Source organism: Eubalaena glacialis, chromosome 6 (assembly GCF_028564815.1).
Source record: "Eubalaena glacialis isolate mEubGla1 chromosome 6, mEubGla1.1.hap2.+ XY, whole genome shotgun sequence".
Classification (NCBI taxonomy): domain Eukaryota; kingdom Metazoa; phylum Chordata; class Mammalia; order Artiodactyla; family Balaenidae; genus Eubalaena; species Eubalaena glacialis.
In genome coordinates, this window is record NC_083721.1 from 67,161,688 (window position 1) to 67,178,667 (window position 16,980).

General features: G+C 36.4%; 1 protein-coding gene across 3 annotated transcripts in view; it reads right to left on the bottom strand.

The window, feature by feature from the left end:
- GSK3B (glycogen synthase kinase 3 beta) overlaps positions 1-16,980 on the bottom strand; it is a 194,936-nt gene that overhangs the window by 98,138 nt on the left and 79,818 nt on the right. The gene's annotated exons all lie outside the window — the stretch shown is intronic.

A 16,980-nucleotide genomic window follows, 5' to 3' on the forward strand; every position in this document is an offset into this window, starting at 1 on the left:
ATCCAGTTAATAAAGTCCAAATTATACAACACAGAGAAAGAATACCAAAATGTCTGTTAAGCGGACAGAAAACATACAATTTCAATTAAAATGGTGATTTAGAAGAGCTAGAAACATAAAGTACATACCTGGGAATTTGGAAGGTAAATGATGTTATGGTTAGAAAACAAGGCCAAAATATAGAGGGGTGGGGGGTGTACTGCGGACACAGAGCCTAATAAGCAGAACTGTCCTAGAGCAGAGTGGGCTCCAATTCTTGGAAGATGGTAGCAGAAATAAGCAAATGTTCCTCCTCCTCTAGAAACTTCCGATAGACTCTATGATGGTTCTAGCATGTCCTCTAAAAGGAAATAGGAAACTCAAGATGACTCTCCTTCTGTCCCTTTAAACTGACTGTGAGAGCTGGGCTTATGTACACAGTGATATTTAAAATCCTTTTATAAAATATCAATCTTTCACTCCATTACTTGTTATAAAATGTTTATAGCTGAAGCAATAAACAGAAACTTAAGACAGTACAGTATACTTGCTTAAACAAAAATAATAACTTGTATCAGACTCTGAGTTTTGACTGTTACAGAGAAGGACACAGAAAATTTTACAAATTTCAAAACTTTCCATTTCTTCCAAATTGAAGCTATTTCTGAAGTATGGCTATACTTTGCCAATTCACATCTAGGTAGCTAGTTTTGTGGGAGAACTGCTAGTAAGCTAAGACTCACTCCTCTCAGATATTAAGATTGTTTTTAACATAGACAGCCATGTTAAAATAAGCTATTTTTCCGGACTTATTAACCAAGGTAACAGAGAACTATTAAATTCCCAGATAACAGAAGTTGTGTTAAGGTTATGCATATGATCTTTTATCAAAAAGAATGCATAAGTGAAGCAAGTACAAGGACCTAAATATTCATCTAGGGACTTCCCTGGTGGCACAGTGATTAAGAATCCGCCTGCCAATGCAGGGGACACGGGTTTGATCCCTGGTCCGGGAAGATCCCACATGCCTGGGAGCAACTAAGCCCTTGCGCCACAACTACTGAAGCCCGCGCACCTAGAGCCCGTGCTCCGCAATGAGAAGCCACCACAATGAGAAGCCCATGCACCGCACCGAAAAGTAGCCCCCGCTCACTGCAACTAGAGAAAGCTCGTGCGCAGCAACGAAGACCCAATGCAGCCAAAACTAAATTTATAAATAAATAAATAAATGAAAATTTTAAAATATGATACAAATGAACTTAAAAAAATATTCATCTACCCTTACTTCCTGTTCATATTCTATTATTTTTGAAAGGAGGCTTAAATTTTCTCATTTTAAAATTCCCCAGGACTTCCCTGGTGGCTCAGTGGTTAAGAATCCGCCTGTCAATGCAGGGGACACGGGTTTGAGCCCCGGTTCAGGAAGATCCCACATGCTGCAGAGCAACTAAGCCCCTCCACCACAACTACTGAGCCTGCGCTCTGGAGCCCGTGAGCCACAACTACTAACCCTACGTGCCGCAACTACTGAAGCCCGCACGCCTAGAGCCCGTGCCCCACAACAAGAGAAGCCACTGCAATGAGAAGCCCGCATACCACAATGAAGAGTAGCCCCCACTCGCCACAACTAGCGAAAGCCAGTGCACAGCAACGAAAGACCCAACACAGCCAAAAAAAAAAAAATTTCCCTAAAAGATCCAAAATATAAATTTCATAGAACAATATTTTAAATTATTAATCAAGCCAATATTAGACAAAGTTCATGTCTGAGATGCATGTAATACACAACTATCCCAAGCCTAACCATTTTTACTGAGTCATTCTTTATTAGTACACTAATGACATACTAATTCTACAGAAAAAAAATTGTTATTCTACAAATATAGTGCGCCTATTCTGTGCCAGGCATCATTTACAGTATTAAGGATATGGCAGTGAACAAGACTAACAAAGTTCTTATCCTCATGAAACTTTCAGTCTATGGAGGACAGGGAGGAATAAACAATATATTTTCATGTAAAGTAAGAGGACAGATCATGATAGAGAGAAAGGGCTATTATTTTAGATACAGAAGTCGGAGTAGACCTCACAAAGAAGGTAAGATCTGAACACAAATCTGAATGATATAAAAATGAGAACCATGTGAGGATATGGGGGAAGAGCACTACAGTTACAGGGAACTCCAAATATAAATGCCTAGAGGTGGGCTTGGCATATTCAAAAATAGCTAGAAGAATAATGTGATTGCAACATGCTGAGTAAAGGAAGAGGCGGGAGACAAGTACAGAGAGAGGCAGGCAGTATGTCATATAAACTCTCGTTAATAATGGTGAGAAACTGAATTTCACACTAAATGTAAAGGAAAGCCAATGAGGCCAAGAAAATGACATAATCAGACTTACTTTTTTAAATGATCATTCCAAAAACTAAAAATAAATTTGGGGGAGAAAGTGGATCAAGAGTTCTGTTTGAAATCCTTATTAGACATCCAAGTGAAAATACTGAGGCTCAAGGTAGAAGTTGGGGCTGGAAATATATGTCTGGGAGTCATCCGCATAAAGGGGACTCAAAGCAAGGGGACCTAATAATATCACCTAGGGAAGAAGTTTAGAAAAATACATATATATATTCATATATCTATATCTGTCTATCTATCTATCTATCTATCTATCTACGTATCTACCTACCTATCCATCCATCCGTCCATCTGTCTGTCCGTCCACAGGTATAAAAAGGAGTAAATCAAGTGAAGTAATCAGTAAAGTAGGATGAAAAGCAAGAGAGATTACCTTAGAAGCCAAGTAAAATAAGTTTTCAGAAAAAGGCCCTGACCATTTATATCAAAAGCTGCTGAAAGGCTGATTAAGATGAAAATAGAAGACAACTGGATATGGCAAATGCAGGATGTTAGTGACTCTTACAAGAGTGATTTCAGTGGTGACAAAAGTCTGACTAGAGTGAATTAAATTGGGGTTGGGAGACAAGAGAAAGAACTAAGAAGTCAAAAAGTTCAAAAAGAAATGAGATTTTCAGCTCTAGCAGAATGAAGAGATCAGCAAATTCACTCCCCCAAAACACCTGTAAAAAGAACTGCATTGTAGAAAACAATCATTTCAGGGCTCAGGAAATCAACCAAAAGCAACAACAAATCAAAAAGCATTTATTCAAGAAACACTGCTAGATATTGGAGTTATGACAGTGGGGGCTGGTGACCTTCTTGCTAGGGAATACTACCTTCGCCCACAATCACCTCCCAGCTCAGCCCACAGCTCTGCTACCCTGAGGATGCAACACCAGGTGGGGAAAATGACAGACTGGCAGAACACTAAGAAATATAACAGGGAGATCCTGAAAATGGAGAGGCTAAATAAGTTCTGCACATACCCCTGGGCTGATTTAGAGGCTGTGCACATATGCATGGGAGATCCAAGAAGGCCTTGGAGAAAGTAAAAGCTGAGGCTGCCTTAAAAACTGCCTGAATTTTTAATGTACAGAACCCGTGTACAGAAGCATCCAAAAAATGATGGAAACTTTATAAACTCAAAATGTTGGAACATAATCTCTAACCAATAACTGGCTGACCACTAAGCCATGCAGACAAAGAGTAACTCCTAAGAAATGAGGAGAAAAAATTATAATTAGAATAAAAATTTAACACAGAATTCAGGGGCTTCAAACTGGGGAGGAGAAAGATTCTATAGATTAGTTGCAGGTAAGTTACAAAAAAAAGAAAAAGAAAGAAAACCCCCAAAACAAGTTTCAGGGGGAATAAAAAAAAAAATTAACAGAATCCAGAGTTGCTACAATATATTATCCAAAATTTCCAACTGTCCAAGAAAATTGTGAGACCTGAAAACAACAGGAAAAGTTGACCTACACTCAGGTAAAAAAGAAAAGGAGCCAGCAGAAATTGACTCTGGGTAGACACAGCTGTTGGATTTAGCAGACAAGAATACAAAGCAGCTATCATGTTCAAAGAACGTTAAGCTTCTTGACACTGGCCTTGGCAATGATTTTTTAGATTTGACACCAAAAGCAAAAGCAACAAAAACAAAAATAAACAAGTGGGACTACCTCAAATTAAAAACCTCCGCACAGCAAACTATCAACAAAATGAAAAGACAACCTATGGAATGGGATAAAATATTTGCAAATCATATATTAGATAAGGGGTTAATATCCAAAATATATAGAACTCATACAACTCAACAGCAAAATAAAGAACAAAACAAAACAAACCTCAAATAATCTGATTTAAAAATGGGCAAAGGACCTGAATAGGCATTTTTCCAAAGAAGACATACAGATGGCCAACAAGTACATGAAAAGATGCTCAAGATCACTAATCATCAGGGAATGCAAATCAAAACCACACCTGTTAGAATGGATATTATCAAAAAGGCAAGAAATAACCAGTGTTTGTGAGGATGCAGAGAAACGGAACCTTGGAAATGTACACTGGTGCAGCCACTATGGAAAATAATAGTACACTGGTGGATGTACTACTGGTGGAAATGTACATTGATGCAGCCACTATGGAAAATAGTATGGAGGTTCCTCAAAATATTAAAAATAGAACTATCTGAGGAGCTTTTTATGGAAGTGTTACCATTTTTTTTTTTTAAATTATTTTTGGTTGCGTTGAGTCTTCGTTTCTGTGCGAGGGCTTTCTCTAGTTGCGGCAAGTGGGGGCCACTCTTCATCACGGTGCGCGGGCCTCTCGCTATCGCGGCCTCTCTTGTTGCGGAGCACAGGCTCCAGACGCGCAGGCTCAGTAATGGTGGCTCACGGGCCTAGTTGCTCGTGGGATCTTCCCAAACCAGGGCTTGAACCCATGTCCCCCGCATTGGCAGGCAGATTCTCAACCACTGCGCCACCAGGGAAGCCTGGAAATGTTACCATTTTGGCCTCTATTATTTCAGTATATCATTGTAATGAATAAAGAGTTAAAAGCAGAAAAAAAAAAAAAAAGAACTATCAAAGGATCCAGCAATTCTACTTCTGGGTATATATCCAAAGAAAATGAAATGACTATCTCAAAGAGATACCTGTACTGCCATGTTCACTGCAGTATTATTTACAACAGCCAAGACATGGAAACAATAAGTGTCCATCAACAGTTGAATGGATAAAGAAAATGTGTGTGCGCGTGTGCGTGTGTGTGTGTGAGAGAGGGCATTATGCTAAGTGAAATAAGTCAGACGGAGAAAGACAAACACTGTACGATAACACATGTGGAATCTAAAAAAGCCCAACTCATTCAAACAGACTAGAAAGGTGGCTACCAAAGGCTGGAGGTTGGGGGAAAGGGGGAGCTGGTCAAAGAATATAAACTTCAAATTATAACATAAACAAGTTCTGAGAATTTCATATACAGTATGATGACTATAATTAATAATACTGTATTGTATATCTGAAAGTTGCTGAGAGAGTAGACCTTAAATGTTCTCACTACAAAAAAGAAATAGTAATTACAAGCCGTGACATGTTAGCAGATGCTATGATGGTAATCATTTTGCTATATATAACTGCATGAAATCAAAATGTTGTACCTTAAACTTACACAATATTATACACCAATTGTATCTCAATAAAGCTGAAAAAAATTTTAATATATACTAAATTAATATGTTCAAAGAATTAAGGGAAATTATATTTTAAAAATTAAAGAAAAACATGATGACAACTACACAAGTAGAAAACTTCAATAAAGAAATATTAACATTTAAAACCTGGAAATACTAGAGATGAAAAGTGTAACAACAGAAGTAAAAGATTCACTATGGGTTCAAGATAAGATTTGAGGTGACATTTTTTTAAAAATCTGTGAACTTGAAAACAGAGAATTAGAAATTATTCAATTGAAAACCCAAAGAGAAAAAATAAGACAGCAGAAAAATGAACAGGGCCTCAGAGACCTGCTGTAGGATAATGTCACACCTACCAAACAACTAGAAATATGTATAAAGGCAATCAGAAAAAAGACCTACCAAAATATGGATAAAGGCAACATCAGAAAAGAGGAAAAAGGAGAAAAAATATATTTGAAGAAGTAATTGCTGAAAACTTCCCAAATTTGATGAAAAACACTAATCTACTGACCCCCAACAGGATAAACACAAAAAGATCCACACCGAGGCACAGCACTTTTGAACTGAAGCCACAACAGAAGAATAATGAAAGCAGTAACAGAAAAATGATTCATCATATATACGGGGAAAACAATATAATTAACAGCTGACTAATCATCAAACTAATGGAGGCTAGAAAGCGATTAAAAAAAAAATTCAAAATGCTGAAAGAAAAAAAACAAATAAACCCTGTCAACCAAGAATGCTATATACAGAAAAATTATTCTTCAAACAGGAAAGGAAAAATAAAAAGATCCTCCGATTTTTTTTTTTAAATGGTGAATATTCTATGGCAGAAGGCCTGTCTTTAAAAAATACTAAAGCAAGTCTCTCAGGCTGAAAGGAAATGACACCAGAAGGTAATTCCAATACACAAGGAGAAATAAGACCACTACAAATGGTAAACATAAATGGGAAAATAGAAAAAACTACACGTTTTCTTTTCTTAATTTCATCGACATAAACTGTAGAAAGCAATTATGATAACAGTGTGTTAGTAGGCTTATAACAGAAATAGATATAATACATATGACAATAATAGCAGGAAGGAGAGAGGAGAAAACGAAGGTATTTTGGAAAAAAGGTGCTATATTTTACTGGAATTAAGTCAGTAACTAAACTGAAGCAGACCGTGATAAACTGAAATGCACATTGTAATTCCTAAAGCAGCCACTAAGAAAATAATTTTTTTAATATTAAAAATCAACACTGGACCTAAAATGGTACACTAAAAAACTTGTTCAACACAAAGGGAGGCAATAAATGAGAATGGAGGAACAGAAACAACACGAGAGATATAGAAAACAAAGAGCAACATGCAGGGGTAAATCTAGTCATATGAAAAACTATGTAAAATGTGATTAAGCATACAGTCAAAGGCAAAGATTGTCAGACTGGAGAAGAAAGCAAGCTCCAACTATATTCTTTCTACAATAGGCACGCTTTAGATTCAGATTCAAAGACATAATAACTTGAGCATAAAATGATGGAAAAAGATATGCCATGAAAACAGCAACAAAAGACATCTGGAGTGGCAATGTTATTAGCAAAGTAAATTTTAAGAGAGATAGAAATATTCCCATTTCCTACCAGATAAAGTCTAAATCACTTCATAATCTCGTCCCTGTTTATCAACTCAATCTTACCCTCTGCTCAAGGCCAATGCGATCATAACTAGATCTCACTTCTCACTCTTAAGTATATTACTTCATTCCCAGTTCTAAGCCACTGATCACACTTAGCATCACTGGAATGTCTCTACCTTCCCTCCCTCCTACATATATTCTACCCATCTTTTAAGTTCCTATTTAACTCCCACCTCTTCAAGGCCATCTCCAGCTGCCCCCACTCACACTAATCTTTTCCAATATCTAAATTCCTGTAGCACCTAAGAATTATTTTGGCATTTATTATATACTCTATTGGCTTTGTTTTATTTTACAACTATAGTTCAATGCTGTTATATAAAACACTGCTTTTCAAAAAGTAGCTTATAAAAATCAGATATATCACTGGAGATACACACACACACACACACACACACACACACACCCCTTGCCCAACTAGCTTACTATAAGTGCCTTTAGAGCAAAATATGGATTTTGTCTCTTTCTATATCACCCACAGGGCTCTCAAAGCCTAGCCAAATTAATAGTTTCATTTGCTAGTTCATCTAATCTCCTTATCTTCTAGACAATGGAGTAGCCAGGGCTTGGTCTCTCACCTCTTTTCAGCTATCTCAATTATCTCTTCCAGTCTCAGGGCTTTAAAGGCTGATGACTCCCAATTTTATATTGCCAGACCAGATCTTTCCTATGTAATACTCCAGAATCTTCTAGCCAACTGCCTACTTGACAATTCTTCTAATATACATCTCAACTTGACATATCATGAGTAAAATTCCTGATCTTCCTTAAACCTGTTCAACTCATAGCCTCCCTGTCTCAATTATTGACAATTCCACTATTCCAGCCGTGCAGGCCAAAAATTTGAAATCTTGATTCCTCTTTCTCTCTGACCTCACCTTCAATCTGTCAAGAAATACTGTTGGCTCCACCTTCAAAATATTTCCAAGATCCCAGCAACTGCACTGTGAAGCAATTTAATAGAAATGGAAATTTATGTTTACACAAAAAACCTACAGTTGAATGTTCATAGCTGAATTCAGAATAGCTACCAGATGTCTTTCAATGGGTGAATGGATAAACAAATTGTGGTATATACAGACTATGGAATGCTAGTTAGTAATTAGAAAAGAGAACCAATTATTGATACATGCAACAACTTTGATGAATCTCCAGAGAATTATGCTGAGCAAATAAAGCCAATCTCAAAAGGTAACACACTGAATATGACTTCATTTATATAGCATTCTTCAAATAACAATATTACAGAAATGGGGAACAGATTACTGATTGTTGCAAGGGGTTAAACTGGAGGTTAGGCTTGGAAAGATGGTGGGGAGAAAAATGAATGTGGTTATAAAAGGGCAGTAAGAGGGTCCTTGTGATGGTGGAACTGTTCCATATCTTGACTGTAGTAGTAAATACACAAACCTACACATATAAAAAAATTGGGGAGAATTAAATACACACAAACACACACATACAAAGTAGTACAAGAAGATATGGAGAAATGTGAAAAAGACTGGTGGATCATACTAACATCAATATCCTGGTTGATACTGTACTATAGTTTTGCAAGATGTTATCATTGAGGAAAACTGGGGAAAGGGTACATGAGATCTCCCGGTGTTATTTCTTACTATTAATTGCATGGTTATCTACAATTATCTCAATATAAAAACTATTTATATGTGTGTCTGTGTGTATATATATATGCATGTGTGCGTGTATCTCCAGAATCGGATCATTTCTCACTACCTCCCTAGTGCAAGTCTTTTCGGAGGCTTTTGCCTAAATCACCAAGTTACTTCCTAAATGGCCTTTCAGCTTCCCCTGTTCACCTTCAATATGCTCAACAAAGCAGGCAGAGTGATCTTACATTTTAAAATGTAAGTCAGATGGTGGCATTTCTCTGCTTAAAATCTCCAGTGGTTCCCCCACTTTGAACAGAGCGAAAGCCAAAAACCCTTACTGTGGCTAACAAGGCTTCTACCAATTACCCCACCCACGACCACTCACACTGTCCTTACTCAATGACCTCACTACTTGATGCTCTCTCACTCCTCACCTACCATACTAACCATCCAGCTGTTCCTCATATACTTCAGACACCCCTGGCAGAGTTTTTGTATTTGCTATTCCCTCCATCTGGAACCATCTTCTCCTAAATATCTGAATATTTAGTCCCTTTCACCTACTTGACGTGTTTCCTCAAATGCCACATTGTCACACCTTAGCACTCACTCCTAGCATTCCTTCTCCTCCCTCTTCTTTGCTTTTTTTCCTCTCCAGAGCAACAAATTACTGAACACATTATATCTATTTCAGATATTTATTCATTATTGTCCATCTCTCCCCATTAAAATATATGCTCTAAAATGGCATAGATTTTTGTTTTGTCCATGTTATGCTATCCCCCAAACCTAGAACAAGACCCAGGCCGGAGGAAGTACTCAATAATCAACTGTTGAATTACTTAAATTGATGACATAAAATAATACCCCTATTGACAAAAACGATACATCACAATGATGCATTTCATTGTAAGAAATGTCACTGCCAGTCAGAAAAATGAAGGAGGAACTACAGAGACAAGTAAGTTCCCAAATCATGAACCTCAATCCTTCACAACACAAAGACTGCTCCCCAATTCAGAAGAATTAAGCTGTGATGTCTACCTTCTCTCAAATCACTCTCCAACTTATCATTCAAGATTAAGACCTAGTCAAGGGCCCTATACACAAAGGGCAACGATGCAGACCTGAAAATAACCACTTGAGCCAGGCTCTAGCCCATGAAAAAGCATGTACTTATTTTTTTATTGACATATACTCTTAAGTATGTCAACGAAAGACTATACTTATGTGTCAATGAAAGAATATTTTTTAGAGTATATGTCAATGAAAGAACTCAGGAAGATACAATTACCTTAACAAAGCCTTGCAAGATGCACTGATGTGAAAGAACCTACCAATTCAACTGAAAAGTCTCCATGCCTAATTCCCTATCCTCACTCACCCACTCCCCTGCAAAAAACCCCAAGTTTTTCTATTCAATATGGAAGTATCACCAACAGTCAGGTACTACATGGCAATGACCAGATAAAATTGTCCTCAATAAACCCTAAATTTCAGCTTAGTTTTTATCTAGCCCAAACCGTGTCTGTGAATGTAAACCATGTAACCACAACTTTGAGGGGAATCCACAGCAAGATATTCTATCATACAAATCGTGAACTCCCATGTCTGATACTGAAATACATGATCTGCTTAATACTTCTCATTTCGAATGTTTGTCTTGATTGTAAACTCCTTGAATGCACAGATTGTATCATATCCCTTCTTGTGACCTACATAACATCTAATTTAGTCCTTTGCACACAGTATATACAGACTGAGTTGGCTAGCCTTAGTTTACACTTGATCCTGTAACTCAAAAAGTCACTGAAGGTTTTTTAGTGGAAGGGTAAGGTAAGGGAGCTTATTCAGATAAATCTGGCTAGACTATCCCAAGCCAAAGATGGTAAAATCTAACTTGAAGAGAGAAGGTCCTGATACTTGGATACTGCTTCACAGCTTTAAAAAGGTATTTTATACAACTTCTCTCATATTATTCTGAGGAAAAAAAAACCTTATAAGCATTAAATATTTCCGCTTATATCTTATCAACAGAAAACAAATCCAGAGAAGTGAAATAACTTATCCAATTTATTTAATAAAGGGCTCTATTCAATATTTTTTGAGCATTAGGAAAATGAAAAACTAGTAATGGTGGCAAAGAGGCATAAACAAGTACAGATATTATAATCACCAAGATTTGTAACTGAAAACTAGAAAAAAAATTGAGAAGTAAATAAAGAGAAAGACATTCCCTAATCTATTCCCTAATAGATTAGAAGACTTTACATTAAGATGGCAGTGCTCCCAAAATTTAATGTAATCCTATCAAAATTCCAGCTGCATTTTTTTTAAGATAATGACAAGATGACCATAAAATTCATATAGAAATGCAAGGGACTCAAATGAGCCAAAATAATCTTACTAAAGAAGAAAAAAGTTGGAGGACTCACACTTCCAGATTTCATATTGTACTACAGAGCTAAAGTAATCAAGTCAGTGTGGTGGTGGCACAGACACATACATAGATCAATGGAATTAAACTGAGAGTCCAGAAATGCCTACATTTATTTGATAAAGAGTGCCAAGACAATTCAATAGGAAAAGAATAATGCTGCCAACAAATGGAGCCCGGACAACTGGATATCCACCTGCAAAAAAGAATTATAAAACTCTTAAAAGAAATCAAAAGAGTAAATCTTTGTGACCTTGGGTTAGGCAAAGATTCTTAGATGTAACACCAGAGCGCGCGCGCGCGCGCGCACACACACACACACAAAGAAAGAAAAAACAGATAAATTGGGTTTCATCAAAATGAAAAACATGTGTACTTCAAAGGAAACTATCAAGAAAGTGGAAAGACAACCTACAGACTGGAAAAAACATTTGTAAATTATATATCTGGTAAGGGGTTGGTATCCAGAATTAAGAACTCTATTCAACAATAAAGAGAATTTTTTTTAAAAACATCTTTATTGGAGTATAATTGCTTTAAAATCTATTTTTAAATGAGCAAGGAAGGACTTCTGGTCTCCAGTCTGGCATAGGAGCTTGGAAGTCATCCCTCCCATCTTCACAAGAAAAGAGCTGAATAAACTGAAAACCAACCCTCTTCTTAAGTCCATCAGAGAACTGAGGTCACAGGGCAAGCTGCTGCCCTAAAAACTGCAGACAAACAGGCAGACACACAGAATCACAGCTTACTGGAGGAGAAGCCCAGGAGCAGAAATTGCCTGTAGAACCAGTACCAGTACAGGAAAACTTAAACTGTAACTGACGGAGGTGCAAGTGTGGACAAATCTCAGAGTTAAAAACTCCAGAGGGTGGACCATACTTTTCTCAGTTTGACTTCCAGGAGCCTTACCAGGTTCTCACAGTGAAGATCTAAGAAAAATCTGTTGGAAGCAGGAAGAAGAAAAAAGTAGCCATTTAAAAATGGGCCTAGAGCATTCTCTTCTTCTTAAGACTTCCCATAAGAAAAACTATTCCATAAGAAAAACTATTCTATCAGACCTAACTGAACTGGGGGAAAGGAAATGCCCAACTCTAGCCTTGTGTAGACTTCCAAGTGGGGGAAGTGAAATAACCAATTCTAACCTCATCTAGCCTTCCATGTGAAGGAAGGGAAATATAAAACTCCAGACCTCTCTAGCCTTCTTGTCTCACCTATGGGGGGTAGGAAGAACAAAAAGTTGAGAAACATATATAAAGGTCAAGCCCAGAACACAGGCTCATTAATACACTGAGACAATTTTAGGAATATAGAATACTTTCCCTCCCTCCACACCTTATCACCACTTATATAGGCCTCCCCTATAATAGCAGAGAAATATAATGGAAAGAACTGCATGTCTCAGACTTTATTTAAGAAGAGTTTTCTCAGGAAACCCAAAGACAAGAGGAGAGACAAAATAAAAGGTCACCAGAGGAAATTTTAACTTCTGGCACCTACAGCTACAGTAAACAGTAAACACAGTCTAATTCCTGCCAGATAAACATAAAACCTCACACTAAAGGCCTATATATTTTCTTAAGTGACTTTTACTCAGTATATCGTGTCCAGTTTTCATCATAACATCACAAGGAATACTAAAAGACAAAAATCAGAGTGTGAATACACAGAGAGCAGGCATCAGAACTGAACATAGCAGAGATGTTAGAATTATCAGAGTAGGAATTTAAAACAACTATGATTATTATGCTAAGGACTCTAATCAAAAAAGTAGGTTAACACACAAGAACAGATGGGTAATGTATACAGAGAGAGATGGAAACTCTAAGAAAGATTCAAAAGAAATAAAAAACACTGTAACAGAAATTAACAATGCCTTTGATGCGTTCATCAATACACTGGACATGGCCAAGGAAGGAATCAGTGAGCTTGAAGAAATGTCCATAGAAACTTCCAAAACTGAAATGCAAAGAGAAAAAAGAATGAAAGAGACAAAACACAATATCCAAGAACAACGTGGGACAATTACAAAAGGTGTAACACATGCATAATGGGAATAACACAAGGAGAAAAGAAGAAGAAAAAAAAAACAGAAAAAAGCATTTGAAGCAATAATTGAGAATTTCTCAAAATTAGTATCATAGACTAAACCACAGGTACAGGAAGAGGACAAATACCAAAAAATCTACACCTAAGTATATCACATTTAAAATGCAAAAGATCAAAGACAAAGAGGAAATCTTGAAAGAAGCCAGAAGAGGGGAGAATGAAAAACTCACTTATTGACAAGCGAAGATAAAAAATTACTCGGACTTCTCCTCAAAAGTCATGCAAGCAAGGGAAGAGTAAAGTAAAATATTTAAAGTGTTGAAAGGAAAAAACCCCAACAATCTAGAATTCTGTATCCAGCAAAATTATTCTTCAAATGTAAAGGAGAAATAAAGATTTTTCTCAGAAAAATAAAAATTGACAGAATTTGTCAACAGTAGACCTGCTATCCAAGAAATGTTAAAATATAAAATTCATCAGAAAGAAGAAAAATGACACAGGTAAGATCGGGTCTGCATAAAGAAAGAGCATTAGAAAAAGAACAATAAAAGTAAAATTTATTTTTCTTATCCTTAATTGATCTAACATATAACCATTTGTTCAAAATAATAACAGCAACAATACCTTCAGTGATGATATCTTACAGATTAGTGATATTAATGACAGCAATGTCATATGGAATGGAAAGGAGGAACTGGGAATACTCTGCCCTGAGGTACTTTCACTATCAGTGAAGTAGTATAGTGTTAATTGAAAATGGACTTCAAAAAGTAGTAAAATGTACATTGTAGACTCAAGTACAACAACTAAAAAAAGTTAAAAAAAAAGTATAATAGATATGCTAAGAGAGGAGAAAAAACAGAATCCTATAAAATGCTCAGTCAAAAACAGAGAAAGCAAAAAAACAGCAAGACAAAAGAATAAACACAGAACAAGTTCAATGAATAGAAACAGTAACAAATATGGTAAAAATATGATTCAACTATATCAATATCTCTTTAAACATCGAAGGCCTAAATATACCACACGAAAGACAGAGACTATCAGTGGATTAAAAAAAAACAAAAACGAAAAAACATTAAAGTTGCACAATGTTATAAATCAATTATATCACAATTTAAAAACATAAAAATAATTTTAAAAATAAGTTTTAAAAAGACCCAACTCTATATAATCTAAAAGAAATCCATTTAAAATTCAAAGACACAGATACATTAAAAGTAGGGATGGAAAGACCAGGAAAACTACAGACCAATATTCCTGATAGATACTGATGCAAAAACCCTCAACAAAATACTAGCAAACCAAACTCAAAAGCTCATTGAAAGGATTATATACCTTATAAACATTACCAAGTTTTTTTTTTAACTTTTTATTTTATATTGAACTATAGTTGATTAACAATGTTGTGATAGTTTTAGGTGTACAGCAAAGTGATTCAATTATACATATACATGTATCTATTCTTTTTCAAATTCTTTTCCCATTTAGGTTGTTACATAATATTGAGCAGAGTTCCCTGTGCTATACAGTGGGTCCTCATTGGTTAACCATTTTATTTATTTATTTTTAAATTGGAGTATAATTGCGTTACAATGTTGTGTTAGTTTCTGCTGTACAATGAAGTGAATCAGCTATATGTATACATATATCCCCTCCCTCTTGGACCTTCCTCCCAGGACCCCCCATCTCACCCATCTAAGGCATCACAGAGCAACAAGCTGAGCTCCCTGTGCTATACCACAGCTTCCCACTAGCTATTTTACACATGGTAGTGTATTTATGTCAAACCCAATCTCCCAATTCATCCCACCCTCCCCTTCTCCTGCTGTGTCCACACGTCCGTTCTCTATGTCTGTGTCTCTACTCCTGCCCTGCAAATAGGTTCATCTGTACAATTTTTCTAGATTCTACATATATGCGTTAATATACGATATTTGTTTTTCTCATTCTGACTTACTTCACTCTGTATGACAGACTCTAAGTCCATCTGCCTCTCTACAAATGACCCAATTTCGTTTCTTTTTATGGCTGAGTAATATTCCGTTGTATATATGTACCACATCTTCTTTATCCATCATCTGTCGATGGACATTTAGGTTGCTTCCATAGCCTGGCTATTGTAAATAGTGCTGCAATGAACAATGGGGTACATGTGTCTTTCTGAATTATGGTTTTCTCAGGGTATATGCCCAGTAGTGAGATTACTGGGTCATGTGGTAGCTCTATTTTTAGTTTTTTAAGGAACCTCCATACTGTTCTCCATAGTGGCTCTATCAATTTACATTCCCACCAACAGCGCAAGAGGGTTCCCCTTTCTCCACACCCTCTCCATTTTAAATATAGCAGTGTGTACATGTCAATCCCAAACTGCTTAATTATCCCTACCCCTCACCCTTCCCCCTGGTAACCGTAAATTCGTTCTAAGTCTGTGAGTCTGTTTCTGTTTTGCAGATAAGTTCATTTGTATCATTTCTTTTTAGATTCCACATATAAGCGATATCATACAACGTACCTCTTTCTCTGTCTGACTTAACTTCACTCAGTATGACAATCTCTAGGTCCACCCATGTTGCTGCAAATGGCATTATTTCATTCTTTTTAATGGCTTAGTAATATTCTGCTGTATATATGCACCACATCTTCTTTATCCATTCCTCTGTCGATGGACACTTAGGTTGCTTCCATGTCTTGGCTATTGTAAACAGTGCTGCAATGAACACTGGGGTGCATGTATCCTTTTGGACCACGTTTTTCTGCAGATATATGCCCAGGAGTGTAATGTAAATTGGTACAGCCACTATGGAGAACAGTATGGAGGTTCCTTAGAAAACTAAAAATAGACCTACCATATGATCCTGTAATCCTACTCCTGGGTATATCTCTGGAGAAATACCATTACCAAGTTTTATACCTGGAATGCAAGGGTGGTTCTACATATGGAAATCAATGTAATACATCACACTAGCAACATGAAGGACAAAAATCAAATGATCATCTCAACTGATACAGAAAAAGCATTTAACAAAATTCAACATTCTTTCATGATAAGAATGCTCAACAAACTGGAAATAGAAGAAAACTGCCTCAACATAATAAGTTGTATGTGAAAAGCCTACAGTTAACATCATACTCAATGGCAAAAAACTTAAAGCTTCCCCTCTAAAATCAGGAACAAGACAAGGATGCCCTCTCTTGCCACTACTATTAACACAGTATTTGAAACCCTAGCCAGAACAATTACAAAAGAAAAATAATAAAAGACATCCAAATTGGAAAAAAAAGTACAATTACTTCTGTTTACAGATGAGATTATCTTACATGTAGAAAACCCTGAAGAATTAAAAACAAAAAAAACCACAAAGCCCTGTTACAAATAAGAAACGATTTCAGCAAAGTTTTAGGATACTAAAACAAAATGAATACAAAAATTGATTGTATTTCTATAAACTAACAATGACCAATCAAAAAAGAAAGCAATCTCATTTACTATATATAGCACCAAAAAGGACAAAATACTTAGGAAAAAACCTAACCAAGGAGGTAAAAGACTTGTACACTGAGAACTATGAAACACTGCCAAAAGAAATCAAAGATAGAAATAAGTGGAAAGACCTCACGCTCATGGA